This window comes from Corvus brachyrhynchos, unplaced genomic scaffold, assembly GCF_000691975.1.
Source record: "Corvus brachyrhynchos isolate BGI_N302 unplaced genomic scaffold, ASM69197v1 scaffold7, whole genome shotgun sequence".
NCBI lineage: Eukaryota > Metazoa > Chordata > Aves > Passeriformes > Corvidae > Corvus > Corvus brachyrhynchos.
The window spans coordinates 2207580-2225799 of NW_008239054.1; the positions used below are offsets into that span (position 1 = coordinate 2207580).

Sequence of the window (18220 nt, forward strand, 5' to 3'; positions counted from 1 at the left end):
GGTGGCAGAGCCCTGGAACAGCTGCCCAGGGAGGGCCTGGAGTCTCCCTCTCTGGGGCCATTCCAAACCCACCTGGACACACTCCTGTGTCACCTGCTCCAGGGGACCCTGCCTTGGCAGGGGGGTTGGACTGGGTGATCTCCAGAGGTCCCTTCCAACCCTACCAGTTCTGTGATTCTGTGGGGAAAAAACCAACACCAAAAAAACAAAACAAAAAATCACAGATTCTCTGTGAGGGGTTGTCAGGTGAAAGATCTGCTGCAGCATCTCCAGAAATCCTCCTGATGCTCAGCAGTGCTGAACTTCATCTGTCACCCTCTCTGAGGTGCCTTTCCCGTGAATTTTGGCGACTGCATACTTTATCACTCTGCAAAGGTGTTTCCATTAAAAAAAAAAACCCCAAAACCAAACCTTCAGCTTTTCACCGTTTGATCTGTGTTTTATTCATTCCCTCGGCCCTGTTCATTTGCTAGACGTTTTTATCCTTTGATCTATTGGTAATGGTGTTCATTTAGGAGAGGTATTCAGCTGATCAGGCTTCAATATTCTATCAAGGAATTTGAATAAATATATTTCTTATTTTCTGACATGGAGTAGCCGAGGACTTTAGAAGCAGAAAAGCAAGGGAGAAAAAGGAATTTCAAGACTTCCTTTAAGAGAGCTTTACAGCACAGTCAATAAATCCAGACTTGTTAATGAAATGTTCATAATAGCTACAATTAGGGCCTCTGCTGACTCTATTTTTTAATTGAAACTAATTTTTTCAATGAACCTTTCAGTATTACATTTTTGTTGCTGTGTTGCTGGCTTTTTTCATCCTAATTTTTGAGTAAACTCCTACCTTTTCTGAGTGGAAGAGCAGGGATGTCACATAATATCTGTTCAAAACACAACCAGTGTTCATCAGTCAACAGATTTTTTGGCAAGTGAAATATTCCCATTTATTATAATGGAGGGAGAAAATGAAAGTACTTTTTGAACACAAGTAAGCAAAAATAATTCCAACACTTTATTGAGGGGTGGGTCTGTTTTTATAATTTTTTAAGCACATTTGTTCCCTAGGGAAGTTGGTTGCAGAGGAAGAATGGTGAGGCAATAGTGCCACGTTTTTTTCCCAGCTTTTGCCTAGCTAAAGAGAAATGTGCTAGGGATTTCTTCTTTTGCCTGGAGCTGGGACCTGACTGCTCCCTGCCCCTGGAGTGGTGCAGGTGGGCCCGAGCATCTGCACCAGCACCGTGGATTAACTTTTTCTTGTGAGAAAAAGTGCCTGAGTGACCCGATTAACAGGCATGTGCTGTACTTACCAAGCAGTGACTAACACAATGCAAAGGATTCTTTTTTATTCCCCCCCCCCCCCACCTCCACCTTCACTCTTACACTCTTTTTATCCCTGCCTTTTTCTCCCTCAGTCTCTTCCAGTATGGCTGAAATGCTTGTACACTCTTTTTCTCCTGCTCCTGAGACAACACTGGGCCATTCCTTTTCTTATCTTAGTTTGCTGGATTCTCTTTGCGTTATAGATCATCTTTGTCCAAAAAGCAGGGCAAACGGCCACTCCCAGTGCCATCCACACACAGGGTGGTGTGTCTCGTCCCGGGTCCCATCACATGAGGCTTTCCCATGTTAGGTGTGGTGCTGAATGTGCTAAACAAAGCTCTAGAGTCAAAGGGGGAATGGCCAAAACCCATGGCCTCAAATTCATGGCTCTCCACCAGCCCCTTCCGGCACAACTCCCATCAAAAGGCAGTATTTCTGTGCATCCAGTGTTGGCAGGACCAAACCCTTAAAACCAGACAACCCTCAGATCCCCGGCACAGTATTTATGGCATCAGTGGGATGAATTCATCCGCATTTCAAGGCAGAACACATTCGTCTCTACTTTTTCCTGGCTTTTGTTCACCAAAAAAAAGCCCACGTTAGCAGAGCCATGTTACGAACTGCTTCCTGCTTCTGTTGTTTAGTGTTTTGTAGCTACCACGGCTGGCCAACAGGCTGTAAATCTTGCCTGGTGTTTTGTAACAAAGGAAAAAATAGAATGATTTGTGTTGACTTTTGGTCATCGTGTATCATTATCGATCCGGGGGCGGGCGGCGGGGAGCGCGTACCGCGGATCTGTTGCTCGCCACTTCTCCGGGAAGGCGCCGGGAGCCAGCAGTCAGTAGAGGGCAATAGAGAAATACAGTTTGTGATGCCTAAAGGATTTGAAGCCCTGATTATGTGTTTACAGAAAAGAAAAAGAAGAAAAGAAGAGCCAGGAGGATAGGTTGTTCAGTTTACTACCGGAGACCCGGCTGTGACAGACCACCAAGAAAACAAAATTTCAAAGAGAGTAAAGAAGACCTTCTGCAGCATCTGCAAGTCTCCCTTTTTTCTTCAGAGTTACGTAGGATAACTTAGCCAGAACTTATTGATGTCTGCATGTTCAGTGGACTCGGGAATGGACTGGGAGATGCGGAAACGTACTCTTCGGAAGAAACAGAAGAGGAGGCATTTCAAAGATCCTGCAGGTGACCAAGGTGAGCAAACTCAGGGTTTCTCTTTCATGTGAGATAATAAATGTTCAGTCAGCTGTATAAAAGTCATGAACAAACTGAGTGAGCGACTGAAATTATATGAGAATTTTGCTTTTTCGGGCATGCTTGTGCAAGATTCATTTTCTCATGGAAAAAAGAGGATAGTGATGCTACAAGGATAAGCATTGCCAAGCATATGTTATTTTGGAGACATGCTAAAACCGGTGACCTGTTTTATGTGTCATATTTTGTATTAGAACTGTTTGAAACATGCTCATCATTTTACAAGGTTTATGTGCTATAGTTCCTTGACTCTAGTTTACAGAGAAATATATAAATAAGATGTGACTATTGTTGTTCCTTCTAGAGGGGATTTTTGCTCAGCTTTTGGACAAATGTGGCTCAGAGGTTTAGAGAAATTTATTAAGAGATTTTTGGATGCATAGTAGGAATGCCCTCAGGTTTTTCAAAAGCTTTGTAATCAGAAAGATATTAAGAAGTGATAACAAAGAATATAGTAATAACAAAAGGCATTAAGCCATAGAAATCAAGGGGGTGGCAGAGGCTTGGGAAAACAAAAAAAGCCACAAGAGACTAAGTTAGAAAATAAACACATGAAACACTTTTCTATTGCCAAGATCTCAGCTGGTGTCACCATAACACTTGGAAAATATCCTCGGGATGCCGGGAACCATTAAAGCAGTACAGATTATCAGAGGATAAACTTCACTTCAGCTGCCACCGCTACCAGAAGTGACCAGTAAGAAATGTCTGGGAAATGAAAGATGAAGAATCAAAGCATTGACATTCTGGGGATATCACAGAGCAAATGCAAGGGTATCTAGAGGTCAGTCAGACAGTACCCATTTGAAACAAGACAGGCTGATAAATAAAAGAAATAAATCATATTCTGAAACAACACATCAGCATTTAAAAGCTAGTTAAAGGACAAGTTATCTGGTGTTCCTCCTGAGCCTGGATTTATTTTGTGAGTGCTATGATTGGTAAGGCTATGACATAGTGATTCATCTGTGCCTTGAGGGCCAAAACATGTAAAAGATTAGTGGGTTTTTTGTTAGTTTATACACAGTTTAGAACACAGCTTCCTTGCAGTATGTACCTGAGGGAGGTGAAAGATAACATATACAAAGCATTTCACTATTTCCCATGGGTTGGCAACATCCGTCTGATAGGGAATGGACCCAATGAATATCAGAATCCACCTGATCTTGAAAGCTGCAAGTTCCAATTTCCAATTTTTTCTTCCTTTCATTCAGTTTCCAGTATTCTACATCTTCTTGTATACTTGTAAATCCATCCTCTCACAAGATAATAGAAATTAAAGATAGTATTGAACAAAAACCTCAGCGAGAAATATTCATGCAGTTTAATAGTGCCAACTCTTCTTTAAAGCGGTCTCTGGTAGAAATTATTAACTCTGTATCTAAGATGTGAAGCTCTAGGGCAGTAAACATTCTCTTATAGCTGATAGCTATTTTCAGTGAAATTAGCAGAGTTGCTTTTTAGCGTTATATCTCTATAAATACAGTCAAGGAGATTTTTGTAGTGGGGAGCCACACACGTCAGCAGCTGGGGCTGAGGAATGGGATCTACTGCTCCTTGAAGTCCAGCCCTTGCTTTGTCCCTGTGTGACTTTGTGGTACATTAGGCTTGTTTATGGTCAGCTCATGAAGGGGCCCACCTGGCAGCTCGCCCATGCCAAGGGCTGGGCTTTGAATGGCAGAGTGCAGATTGTATGAGGAGGTGCTCCTTCCGTGGAAGTTATGGGAAAGGCCATCACCAGGTTGCAGTGTCCTTCAGTGCGAAAACATACTCCTATGCCAGTTCTGCCTGTAAATCTTTGTCACTTTGAGTCATAATAAACTATTCCTTAATTTTCCCTCACAGAACTGTTGTCTAAAAATCTTGAAATCTCAAGCCTATGTTTCACCTGTGAAAAAGATGCTGCTAATTAATGTGTTAATTGTCATGTAAACCCCTTTGCTTAATGAGATGTGAAATAGCCCCTGCTGTTAGGAATATCAGTGTGTGCAGGATTTTGTCCCAGGCACTTAGGGTCATTTATTGCTGTGCTGCGGCACAACCCAGGGCTGCTATTTCAGCCTCTTGCCAAAATAGAAACGCTTTACTTTCTGATGAGTCATCTGGGTTTCACTGAGATCTTGCAAGGTTCCCCCACCCTATTCTTCTTTGCTGTAGAGTCCAGGCCCTGCTCTGGAGGCCTTGCTTTCCCAGGGAAAGATGGGGTGGAACCCGCTTCAGCAGCTGTCGGCTCCGTTCCTTAATTAACTTGGAGCAGACTGCTAATGAGTGATATGGAGCGTTTTCCCTGTCACTGGAGCCGAACATGCAGCATTCTTAGCCTTTTCTGGCCAGCAGTGTGGCACAGGAGTGCTGGCAGCTGAGTCAGAGTTTGCCACACGTTGTGCTAAATGTTACCCGCATCAAGGCAGAAAGGGAACTAGGTCAAGCAAAGGTGGCAGCTTTAATCTATTTTCCATGTTGGTCATATTTACTTACAAACAACACAGAAGAGCTATATGTTTCAAGAAAATATTTCCTTGCATCTTTTTCCTTCTGGTGCAAAAGGGGCTCGAGGAAGACTTAATTTTTGTATTTCTTTTTGCTTTAAATTATTTTCTTTCCCCTTTAATTCTGAATGATCTGTTCTAAGGTGGCACTGGTTTGAGCATGAGTGAGGCCAGACTAGATGGCCTCTAGAGGTTTCCAACCTTACCCTGTAATTTTCAACAGTCATGCTGTTATTTTGGATTCTTCCTGACTCCAAACTACCTGGGATAGAAAAAAAAAAAAACAAACCAACAAAACAACAGCACTATTTAAAGATAATTTTCTTTCCCTTTAAGGTATTATTTTAATTCATTTGAAAATGCACCAGGGAGAATAAAAGCCAGGTACTCCTAATAAATAACTGGTGTTATGGAATAGTTCTTTGCAGTTGTTGGTGTCTGAGTTTTGTCATAAAATGCTTTGATTACCATGTTCGGGCTGCTTTACAGAATTGCTATTGGGCAGAAATGTAGTCAGCTGAACGATAACTGTTTGAGGGCTGTACTCCCTGCTGCAGTTGAAAAGTGGCTTTTCACACCTGTTTATAGTATCCTAAGTTGGTCTTGTGTTTGAGAAGCTGGTGTCACTGCTGACTCTTCCAGTTCTATGCCTGGTGACTCAGATGGTAAGAAGGGGTGAAATATTTACTGCTAAAATCTGTGAAATAATATGAATTTGAAAAATCCATATTGCTTTCTCAGTAATCCATTTTAGCTAAATTCATTCCAAATTAAACTGTTTGCCCAGCTGACATCCTTAATTCATCACCCTGGCTGAAACCGAGATCTTCAAAGCCATTTACAACAGCTAAACAAACATGTCTTTCATTAGCTTCGATTATAATGCCTGATGAAGTGCACAAAGGATCTGAATCTTTACATATGACAGTGATGGATATAATTTAGACACAGGAGAAGTAACAGAATCAGGCCGATGCTTAGAGTGAGCTTTAATCCAGAGTTTCACAAATATAGGTGGGTGGTGCAGTGCTTCTTACCTACTTCAAAACTGCTGCTGCTGCTGCTGAGGCACAGTGGTAGCACAACATATTGTACCTGTGCTAGGAAGTGAGCACTTGCATTTTCATTGCTGGTAGTAGGGCCTTGTCCCCAAAACCTACTCCTCTTTAAAAGAATAAACTGGATGTAACTACCTCCTAAGTGTGAAGCAACTAAAGTAAAGAGGAAAAACTCCACGTGACACCAATTTAATTAGAATTCAGTATCATTGCCTTGATTAGTGATGGAAAACAGGAAACTTCTTCAGTGAGGGTTGTATTATAGTTGCACAATTCCCCAGTACTGAAAGGATCTAACCTTTGTCAAGTTGGCCTGCATGCAAGGCCCTCTGCTTTCCTGTCCCCCTCAGAGTCTTTGTACAGAAAACAAAACAGCAAGGGGTAGATGATTCAACAGAAGATTTCTTTTTCTAAAATCCAGAGGCCTCTGCTTAAGCATCACAAGGCAGAAAAAGCTCACACTAGTTATATGCACATATGTTAAACAAACATCATCAGAGTTGTGTTAACTTGTTGCTTATTTGCAGTGTGGAGAGGGGCTGATGCAATCTCTGGTCTTTTTCAAGAAGGCACATAGCCATATGTTTTAATGTATTATTTTCACTATTATTAGATAAAAATAACAGTGGTGTTCAAGTATGGTCTGCATCATTCCCTTGAAAGGTCATTTCCTTAGCGAGCAAAGACTTGTTTCCCTTCTTCAGAAAAGTAATTTTAAGGGCTAGGTTGATGGCAGGGCAGACGTAACAAAGTTTGTCAACTCATAATCAATTTATGGAAATGAAAATTATTTTTTTCCTTACTGCATGCTTAAGCAATGTTTTCCTGATGAAAATATTTGTGTATTGGTTTTTTGAGTTAGTTTGTTGGGTTTTTTAAATCTCCTCCTTTCTCCTAGACCAGTCTGAGATCTGTGTATCCCTAAGCACTGTTTGGATAAAAAGATCTAGTTATTCTAAGAGCAGGGAAGATAGACAGTGGAAAGCCTGAAGGAGTAAAAGTCCAGACAGAGATGCAGTGGCATACATAAGTTCTGTGAAGTGCTTGTCACAGTGCCTTTTGGCTCTCAGCTTCTGTTTCATTTGCTCTGCTGGTTAATCATTGGCTTGAGTGCTCAGGTACCATGGTGATCAACACACTACCGGTGCCACAAACCCAGCATGATGCATATTCATTGAAACACTATTTTTGAAAGAAAACCAAAAATAAAAGCAACTTTTGAAAATCCTCAACATACACTGTTATGTACTTTCCCCTCTAACAATATAAATCAGCATGGTAGGCTATAAGCTTCTTCCTCCCATTTTAGATTTTTCCTTCTGCTGTTGATATCCACAGCTTTCTCATTAAGTGGTTTGAAAGGCTTCAGACTTCTTCCATATGTTGAGTATAGCACATTTGTGCATTGGCCTTTCTGTGCAGCTCTTGAGATGTTTGTTCCAGTGTCATCAATATTAACATCAAGGAAAGAGCCTTGGAATAAGAGCCAAATGCATCCTTGGTCTGTTAAACCCCAACAGTTTGCTAAGTGTGACCTTTGTGAAGCTACGGGTATAAAGTTCAACCTTGAAAATCTTGGCCAGCAACTAACTGCTGGAATGCCAATTGGCAAGCGCTTCTTCCTTCTCCAAATGCGGAGCCTTCTGCCTGAGCAGCTCCAGTGCAGCATCTCTTCCGCAGTGTCACGTTTTGAGGTCTGGTCCTCACACAGACCTCTGGTGCTGTTGTTAATTTTTATAAAGCTGTGCTATTTATATCTCTATTTGAATCTGTTAGGTGGCCAACCCTGGGAAGTTAGCACTGAGCAGTAGGTTCCCACTGAGGGCATTACTGTGCCAGCATCCCTACAAGATAACTGCGGGGAATGTAGAAAAAAATGTTACCTCTTTATCATGAGTACCTTATGAGTTTGCTCCTGGTTTTGGTATCTTGAATTGCCTCTGAGCTCGGTGCCTGGAGCAGATTGATAGCATGCTGTCAGTCGATGAGCCCCTGGCACATGGCATGCCCAAGAGGGAAATAAACCACAGAGAAGGGAATTAGATGGAGATAGGTGCAAGGTATGCATCCACTGGAGCTGGATAATTGTCCCTCAAACTCTGCTGATCGTAAAAGCTTGCTTTAACTTTTGTTTCAGGCCTCGGAAAATGGAAAAGACATCCTTTTCCTCTTATATTCCCCTCACATGAGATGAAGATACCAAATATTTTTTTCAGGTGTGTCTTACCACCTGCTTTGACAGCAATTAGCTCACCAATTGGTGTGGGACAAGTTCCATTAATATGTGGTGAAAGCATGCAAAAAAACCTCAAAACTCAAGGAGCGATGCAGGGATGCTGTTTATGTCTCCCTGGCATGAGGTAGGAAGGGCCTGTGCTGCTTTGCAGGAGTTGGAGACGCTTACAAGAAGTGTGAAGACAAACCAACACCCCATACTGAATCCCCCATATTACTGATTTTTTTTTTTTTTTTTTTTTTTTTTGGTATAGCAAAGACACTAAATATGGCAATCCTGTTAATATTCCTGAGCCAAAGAGTGAGTGAGATTTACAGGATTTGTGGGTCAGGACATTAGTCTCCTCCTTAGCCTGTTTCCTGTAAGATCTGAGCTAATGGTGTTGCAGGGGTGGTGGGAGAGAAGCCAGGACTTACCCTCTAAGGATTTAATTTGGAAGGCATTGTAATTGGGATCCCCTCCTCTCTATCTATCATGCTGATATTTTTGATTTTTTTTTTTTTTTTTTTTTTTTTAGGTATAGCAAAGACACTAAATATGGCAATCCTGTTAATATTCCTGAGCCAAAGAGTGAGTGAGATTTACAGGATTTGTGGGTCAGGACATTAGTCTCCTCCTTAGCCTGTTTCCTGTAAGATCTGAGCTAATGGTGTTGCAGGGGTGGTGGGAGAGAAGCCAGGACTTACCCTCTAAGGATTTAATTTGGAAGGCATTGTAATTGGGATCCCCTCCTCTCTATCTATCATGCTGCAGTATAGGACTTTCCAGCTTGGCTCTATCCAGTCCTTGAACTCACTAGGATCCACAAATCCCTGTAAAACATACAGGTACAGCTGCTCTGCTCTGGTGTTTTACTGCAGAGAAAGAACAAACTTGAGGAAAGGGGAAAATGAGCACTGCTTGCTTCCTCTGCCTCTCCTGACACCAGGGCTAATGGAGGTAGAGTCACACCCCTCTCCCAGGTGGAAGATGGGCCAGGCTGCAAAAGGGGGCACCAAATGGGCTGTGGGCTAGTACTGTGGGGTGTGGGAGTAATACCTTAATGATCCTGGTGCCTGTAGCACGATTACAAAACACGAGTTGTCCTGTAAAATGATTTTGTCACCATGATACTGCCAGTCCTACAGGCAACCCTTTCTGCCAACCATTTCCTCCTTTTCATTGATCTGCAGTAATTTTTTGATTATTTTTTTGGTTACTTTGAATATTTTTGGTTATTTTGCTTACTTTGAATGGTTTTTTGGCATTCCTTTGCATTAAAGGGTATTCATGGCATTCACAGGTAGGGTTCAATTAATTCCCTCATCCTTCTTTTCCCAAGGTTGTTCTGTTTTTGAGAACCACCCTAAAACATGTGCAAATTGAGCATGGATAGAGGCATCTCTTTGCAGCAAATCTGTGCACTAGGTTTTTTCCATGGACTGTAGTCTGGAACTTGGCAAGCCTTTGGAATCTTTCCTGGATGAGCAGTTCTGGATTATTCTCCAATTTTTTTTTTGGAACAGGAGTGAAAATAAACATGAGCTTGCAATGCTGGGCACAAACTCAAACCCAGACTTTCCCAATGTGAGCCCAGAGCTGAGAGATTTAATTTGGCCCCTTTTGGATTCTGATCCCGTGTCAGAGTGAGGTTTTGAGTCTGAATGGCATGCAGTGTCTGTGATACTCATGTAAGTATAAATACACCATCTTAGTGCTTGCAATATATTTACAGCCTCCTATTCATTTCTAACTAGTGGCATTCTCCTTTTCGGCTACAGTGGGAGAAGCCATGGGCTTTACTGTTAGAATTGGGTTTGGTATCTTCTTAGGGCAACAAAACCTGCAGATACAGAAGCATGATGAATGCTCAGACAGGAGGGTCAGAAATTAGTCCATTTCTGAGCAATCTTAACATCTGCTGGAATGAGCAGAGACAGAGTTTATGTAGGTTGCACAGCTGCAGCCATTGACTGTTCACTTTCATAAAAGCAGATCCATGAGTTTTCTGTCCTCAAACACTTGATAGTTTTGACTGAAAACAGTAGGCCTAATGCCAAATGGGGTTCAAAACATCTAATCAACAACAGGGATTGGTATGTCTGGAGTGAAATGTATGTAAGGCAAGAAAAGCAAACACCTGGTCTGGTGCTGAAAGGGTTATTGAGGAATTAAGGAGAAGAAAAAAATAAAGGCTTCTAGAGTTGTGTTTAATTTTTCAGTCTCTTTGCTGTCTGCCAGTCCTTTTTGTGAATGCTAAAAATTTAATTAAAAAATTAAAAATGTATTTTCAAGACCAATTTAAGAAACCGAACATGCAATGCTAACTTTGGAAAACTGCAGCTCTATTTTCTGACAGAATCTTGTATTTGTGACTAAGGGAAAACTTGATTCTTTCAGTGTATTGCTGGAGAAGTAGATGTGAATCTCACTTTATCCATTCTCACCCTGACAGATTGACTTAGAAACCTTCAGTTTCAAAGAAGGTGAAAGTATCAGATGAGTTCATATGCAACAGATGGGTTTTCTGGAAAAAGCCTCAGTTTGATAAACTTTCAGAAAAATTTCACATGACTTGCTGGAGAAGAAGTGCCTTTGTGTGTGAATGTTTGCTGGTCCCACCAAAGTGGGTGCTACTTTGGGAATTCACTTCAACTGAGATTAGGACTTTGTTTATAGACCAGTGTGAGCATTGAAGATGAAGACACTGATCATTAAAGCTGTGTCAGCATCTCAGCAATGAATTGATGTTCTTTTTGGCTAAAGTTCAATATTCTTTGAATGAAAACCCTTGATTTACATTTCTCAACTATTCTTGTGCAGGTATTAAGCTGATGTCTTGCAACTGTTTGTTGAGCCACTGAAGAAACAACCAAAAAGGGAAAAAAAAGCCATCCAAACAACAACCCACAGAAAATATTGATTTAACTTTGGTGGCTGCTGTTGAATGTGCTTGTCCTTCCCTCATGCAGCCACAGAACATATTGGCTTTGCAGGTAGGCTGTCTGACAGCTTCCTTTCAAAGCGTTGCCAAACCTGCTTTGTGGACTAGTCAACAACTGTTTCCTGAATTGTGCTTGCACCTGTTTCCTCTTCTTCTGGAATAAACAGTTTTGTCTGAAAAAATCATTGACAAAGGCCAAAGTTGCACCCCCAGCCTGGCCCACTGATATAAAGGAAATCACATTTTCTTGGTGTTTGTAGAATGAAAGTGGCAGCTGTTACCATGGGAATAGTCAATTTATGAAAGAAGTTTTGAGGAGGCTGAGCATTACCACTAATCGAAGTGATTGCAGTCGAGACAAAAGGTTAATGTTCGAGATCTGCTAATTAGGAGAGAGCTACTTTTCTGACAATGTGAGGATGGATACAAATGAATTCTGTTTGATAAAAATGCTGTTGTCCTGGCTAATCCCTTGAATTTATTATTTTGGATACAAGGATTAGATTCATCCCCAGTATAAGTATCCACTGATTTGTTTTCAAATAAGTGTAAACTTAATGGGTGTAAATAGGCACTATTTCCTGGAAAGGTTCTTTCAAATACTTTCTTACAATGTATTTTAAGGATTATTACCTCACATTCCCATTTTGGAGACATTTTAATGTGTTTTGTTTTGTATTTTGCAGCTACTGACATCCTCTCTGTTCTTTTCTCTCTGCTTAACACGTTTTCTGGGGTGTAGAAATTACTATGGTTCTTCAGATTTCTCCTTAGATGTGCTAAAAATGTTGTCAGCAAATAGAGAAAAGGCTTTGTTATTCTGCTGCACTCCCTCTGTAGATTGACTGTGCCAAGACAAAGTGAATAATATAGTAGTCATCATCTGCAAACAAGAATGTTTGGGCCAGATCATCTCTGCTCATATGAAGTGCCAAATCTCCACTCTCTTCAGGAGAAATGTATCTCTCCACAAGTTCTGAAAATACAGTTTCTGTTAAATTTCTCTTTGGAGCACCTGTCTGACAAAATTCTAAGCAGCTAATAACAATTTAAAAACAATTCTGCAGTTTTCCCTGGATTATTTCACAAAATAATTATTATTAATTAATTATTTCACAGAATACTTTATTATTATTAATGTTGTATTTGTGTGAGCCCTAGGTGTTCAAATGATCTTGGGCTCTACACTTTTCTATTTATTTTTACTTGCAAGTAGCCTGCATTATCGCAAAGCCTTTATCTGTGTAATTAGTTTTACATGGATTTTGTAATGAAAAGTGTATGTGAAAAATGGAATGGTAAGTGTGTTGGATATGTCCGCAAAAATGAAACCAGTAACATCAAAGCAGTAATAATATCAGTACCACACTAGTAATGGAAGAGCTAAAGGACACTCTGTGACCAGTGGATGCGAGCAATGGGTCCCGGCAGTTGTAAGGGGTGTTACAGCATGTGATGCTTCCAACTGTGTATCAACCTCCAACTCCAAGGCTGTAATTTTGCCCTTACTGTTCTATCTGGGAGACTATTTGAGAAACTCATAGGCTTATAGCTGTTTCCCTTCTGTACAGCCTTGATGAATGTGTGGCATGTACACTCTCTTCCTCCACCATGCTCTTCTTGCTCCTTGAATTAGGTAATATTTCTTCTACCTGGAGGCATCTTCCTCAAGGCGTTTCTGGGCAGCTGTTATATGCTCAGTTAGCTCTTCTTTTGCTGGGCTAAACAACTCATCTCTGTTAGTATCTTTGGAGGGGGAATTTCCTTGTCTCCCAGGTTCTACTGGAAATCCCTGTCCTCATGTGTCCTACGGCCTCACTTGCCTTTTTCATCATGTTACCTGTTTAGTCACTCTCCTGTTGAAACCTATAGTCCTCATTAGTCACTGCTGGGTCATATCCCAGGTATTTTCATTTTGTGCCCTGGGCCTTGCTGCTTACCCCATTTCTTTGGCTCACATCTTCAAGCCGCTCCATTTGTAGTTTCACTACTCTACTGGCATTGGAGTGTGCAGGTACTCTTCTACCTCAGTCACAGTGGTCAAGAGCTATGGAAGGACAACAGAGGCCCCAGAATGGATGCTGAAGATCCACTGCTGGTCTTAATTGATGCATACCTTCTTAATGGCACTTACTTGCTATTACTTCTCCTTTAGCTCTTTTTTAACCACGCAAAAAGTCTTAGTCCTCAGATTCCTTAATAGCATATAACATGATGTCAAATGCATTGCTAAAGTCCTGAAAGATGAAATCTATTACACTTCATCTGTTCCCAAAATCATCTACCTCATCTAAGAAAACTATATGGATGATTTGTATGGTGTCCTCTTGCTAAATTGCTGTTGCACTTTATCCCATTTTTCATTTACCTCTGTGTCTCTATATATTGTCTCTCTCAAAATGTATTTTAAAGCCTTTCATACTAATGAGGTCCAATGAAATAGCTTGTAATTTCCCAACTGCCATCTCCTCTTATTTTTCTTCACAGATTTTTTGTAAGTAAAGAAACCATATCTTCTATTTTTCAGCTTCACTCCCTGCTAGAAGGTGTATTAAAAATATTTGTCACTGGACCAGCATTACACGTGAGAGAAATTTTTAGAAGTGTGAGATGGTGATTAATCAGACTTCAAGCATTTAACTTTTTGGATCGAGCTTTTTGCTAGCTGTGGTAGTTTCTATTTGCATACCAACATTCTCATCATTCACCCTATCTTTGTTTCTAAATGTAACCTAAAAACTTCTGATTGAAAACCGTGGGAAAATCCTTAGTTAAGGCCTTCCTTGTGTTGTCTTTAATCTCTTTTCCACCCTTCCTCCACAGTGGCTCAGCATTTTTCCTTGTGTTTTTTTTTTTTTTTTCTGTTTATACTATCAAAGACCCTTTTACTATATGCTTTCATATTCTTTGCAGGACAGAAGTCAGTTAAGTTCATGGGAGTTCAAACTTTATCTTTGTACTTCCTGACTTCTCAGATGTTTCTAGCTTGTGGACAGTACTTTTGGCATTCTGTGTGCACTCTGCTTGTTTCCAGTACCTTCATTTTACGAGGTCCTGCTTGGTTGCGGGCTGCAGCTTCATAAGAGCTACTTGTTCAATTTACGTCCCTTTTGCTGTACTAAAGAATAGGCATAACTCAAGAGAGTTTAAATGCCATTTTTGTTGTCATTTTACAATGCTTTACTATGTTAGTGTAATTCTTAAGTTCCCATGCCTATCTTTCTTCTCCCTTATATGAATAATCCTACTCATGTCAGAATCAAAGCTATGAAGATTATGTGTGTGAGAAAAGGGTTGCAGATTAGGGTCTACACTCCTTGAAGTACTTTCCCCAGGTGCAGCATTTTTTCATAGCGGTGGCTCTTTTAGCTGTGCTGTAAAAGCTGCTTAAGAGATACACATGGAGTATCAAAAGAAATGCAAAATATTTTGGAAGATGAAACTGCTTGGAAACAGAAGAATGCAGGGATTTGTTCAGGTGCCCAGTATTTCTCTAATAGCTTTTTTGCCAATCAACCCATGTTTTATTTCTGTCTTTTAAGTATTATTAGATTTTCTTTTGGCACCCTGGTGATTTGCAAATGTACAAGTACTGTACTGAGTGCTTGGGAAAATGGTCTTTCACAGAACTAAACTGTTGCATGGAAAAAGTTCCTTGGTAACTACTTATTGCTTGGATTTTTGTTAGGTCTCAAGATGTGTGTCATGGCTGTGTTGCACTAACACTAGAAAAGCATATTTAGCAGCTAACTGTGCCCCAAAGAGCTTGCAACTGAAATATGTAAAATACATCCAGTGCCAAAGGAAGCAAAAATCCTTTTAATGGTTACTGTGAAATGTGGGAAATAAGCCAGTGTCACTCATCTAGAGCATGATCAGTAGCTGCACCCAGTCCCTTTGACTTCTCTCTCTCTCTCTGTTGCGGGAAGGTTTTTCCTATTTTCATCCACTGCAGTCATTAGTAGGACTAGGAGATTTCAGTAGGATGCTGAGAATGAAAGGAGACAAAATTTCATTTATCTTCCTGCTGTTTCACTTTAATAATCTGTCGCCATACACAAAGAAATTGGTAACAGGAGAAAGCGTGGTATATTCTCTACTGTAGCCATTGCATTTTATAGCCAATCCACTAGGATCAGCCATTAATCTGTTACAGGGAGGAGGCCGTGGATGGGTCAAAACCCAATTTGTCTGCTAATTTAAAAATTTTGAGCAAAAGAGATGAACAGACCGAACAGAGAAGTAGATGACAATGCAGAAAATATTTTTTGGTATTTAAAATTCTTTCTTTTGAATTGAGTCTATTCATAAGTAATATGACACACGACTCTAAGAAGATATCAGAAAGTCTCAGCAGATTTAGATTTTCAGATTAGCTGGTGAGCTGCACAAATGTGACTTGAATTATGACTCTCCTGTGGTTTCTACTTATAAATACTTTTTCCACTACAAATAAATTATGAAACACATTTAAAGTAATGAGTTAATGAAAAAAAGATTTTTTTTTTCTAATGGACACAACTACTTTTAATAGTGTAACATTTTGCTGTGAGAATGAAAAAAAATCCCTCTTCTAATCTCTTTCATGTGTAACTGCATCCATTTACATCAGCAGTATCAGTGAATCTAGTTTGGCTGATAAAAGTCAGCTGGAATGTCACTTCTGTGTGTGTCAGAAAGACTCAGGAGAGGTTAGAGAGGAATCTCTGTGTGTTTCAGTACTTACCTGCTACATCATCTTCACATCGAGGCAGGATCCTGGGTCATAGGAAAGAAATGGAAGCAGAATTCTGTTTTGAAGTGTGTCATTTCATGTATGTACAAAACTATTACTTCTCTCTCAGGCAGGGAAACTATACACTCTATTTAGAAAGAAGTAGTTCTTAGTATAACTGTAATTATGAAAAAATTCCTTACTGTCAGGGTGGTGAGACACTGGAACAGGTTGTCCAAGGAGGTACAAACCTGGCAGTGTTTAAGGCCTTCAGCAACCTTCTCTAGTGGGAGGTGTCCCTCTCCAGGGCAGGGCGGGTTGGGACTAGATGATCTTTAAGATCCCTTCCAACACAAACCATTCTATGATTCATTCTATGATTCTATGTTTTACAAAAAGAAGAACAACAATTCTCGTAGAAGTGCTTGCACAATGTTATATTAAGGAATTTCCAAGAAAATCTGATCAGATGGTTCTCAGACTATGAACAGAATTTCAGGTACCAGCACAGTGTTGTTGAAAAGAAGGTCTCCCCTGGCACCAGTGTTGCAGTTACTCACCCAACAAATCTTGTGTTCAGTAATTCATTTCAACAGCAACAAAAAAAATCCTGGTAATTTTATCGCCAATAATGGTTTTTCCTCAGTTTCTTTTCTAAAACTGTCAACACAAATCTTTGTTCTCTTATTGTGATTGTTTTGGAGGTTTTTTTTTTTCATGGAAGAAGGAGGTATTCAAACAATTAGAAACTTTTCAGTCAAGAATGTGGAGATAATAAGTTAAATAGGGCTGATAAATCATGGTAAGGGAAATCTGCCCCTTCCCATCTATGCTGGTTTTCTGAGTGAGATTTTCAGAAAACAGAATCTTAGCCTTAGGATTTATAGTCCTGCATGAACTTTTCAGGAAAACAATTCTGCTGCATCAAGGACAATCCATTTGTTCACAGGCTGAAAAATGATGGGTGTTGATTTAAAATCCAGGGACAGAAAAATAACTGGTTTAATTTTTGGATGTGTAAAATGTACAGATAGCTAGTTGAAAAAAAATGTACCATTTCTTTTAATGCTTATCTGTTAAAAATAGAACACATTTTTGACTTGGGTTATATGTCTATGTTGATTTTTCTTAGTTCTGGAGCAAAAGCTGCAATACAAATAGAATGGCATAGCTATTCACTCAGTATACATCCAAACAAACTGACCTGATTAAGGTGAAAATTTTTCATTGCAGAAGTTTTCTACTGGTCTGTTAGGATATTTGTAGTGAAAAGGGCATGTTCTTTGCAAGTTTATTTTAATAAAAGCCCCCACACCTCAGACCCCAGATATTCAACTTTAAAATTCATACATTTTTAAATTTAAATAAGGCTCCATAATGCCTTCTGAGTATTACAATTTAGATGCTTCTTTCTCCTGTTCTACTTAGGGGCCTGTTTTCCTGTTTGGACCTAGTCTTCCATGACATGCCACTATCTCTGCTTTATGGCTGTGGACGTAGCCTCTTCTCTGATGAATTGAGGGAAATACAGTCAAGTAATGTAGCTACACAAGGGAATGAGAATATGAGTCACTCAAACTTTAATATCTGCAAGTGCCAAAAGCTTGTGTTTAAAGCTCCCCTGGAAAATTTAATTCTTTTCTGCAAGAGGAAAAAAACCTGCAAATATTTTTAATTACCTCTAGACACCTAGTTTTTATTTACTGTTGAATACCTAGGGTGACTTCTGTAAAATTATTCCACAGGATATGAGTTTAGAATTTTAGCTGTGCAGAAACCTAATATTGTGAGTGAAAGGCTCTGTCTGAATTTTTGTACAAATGATTTCATCTGACAGGTGGAAGAGAAGGGTGATTTTGAGTCAGGAGCATTTGGGCTATTGGTATTCTTCAGCCATACTCTATTTGTGCAGAGAACTTTTTTGTTGATGTCTCTATTAATTCTTTCTCTCAGTCGGTAGCATTTGAGACAGAAAGCATTTTTTCACACAAGTGTTGTGCATGTGGTATGGCCCACACGACTGAAATTCGTCTGTGAACTACAGTGTCAGCTTGACATCAGTTATTGTCTGTGGCTCCAGGATAGGTACCTTTAAGCGTCAAGCAACAAGCAGAAGTTGTATTTCAAACCCTTGAAACCTGCTATGAAGCTGCTGGTCTGAAAGCTCTCATCCAATTTGGATGGAATTTTCTCAGCTTGGATTGCTTAATCAATGCTCTGTTTT

The 18220-nt window shown here is 40.0% G+C and overlaps 1 long non-coding RNA gene across 5 annotated transcripts in view; it reads left to right on the plus strand.

Annotated features, from left to right (window-relative positions):
* Positions 1–2134: 2134 nt before the first annotated feature.
* LOC108447882 overlaps positions 2135–18220 on the plus strand; it is an 85520-nt gene continuing 69434 nt past the window's right edge. For 2 of the 5 annotated variants that reach the window (XR_001863581.1, XR_001863582.1), the window contains exon 1: positions 2136–2516. This is a non-coding gene — a long non-coding RNA (uncharacterized LOC108447882). Of the gene's footprint in view, positions 2517–18220 lie in introns of all 5 variants that reach the window. The other 3 variants (XR_001863583.1, XR_001863584.1, XR_001863585.1) reach the window with 3 other exon arrangements.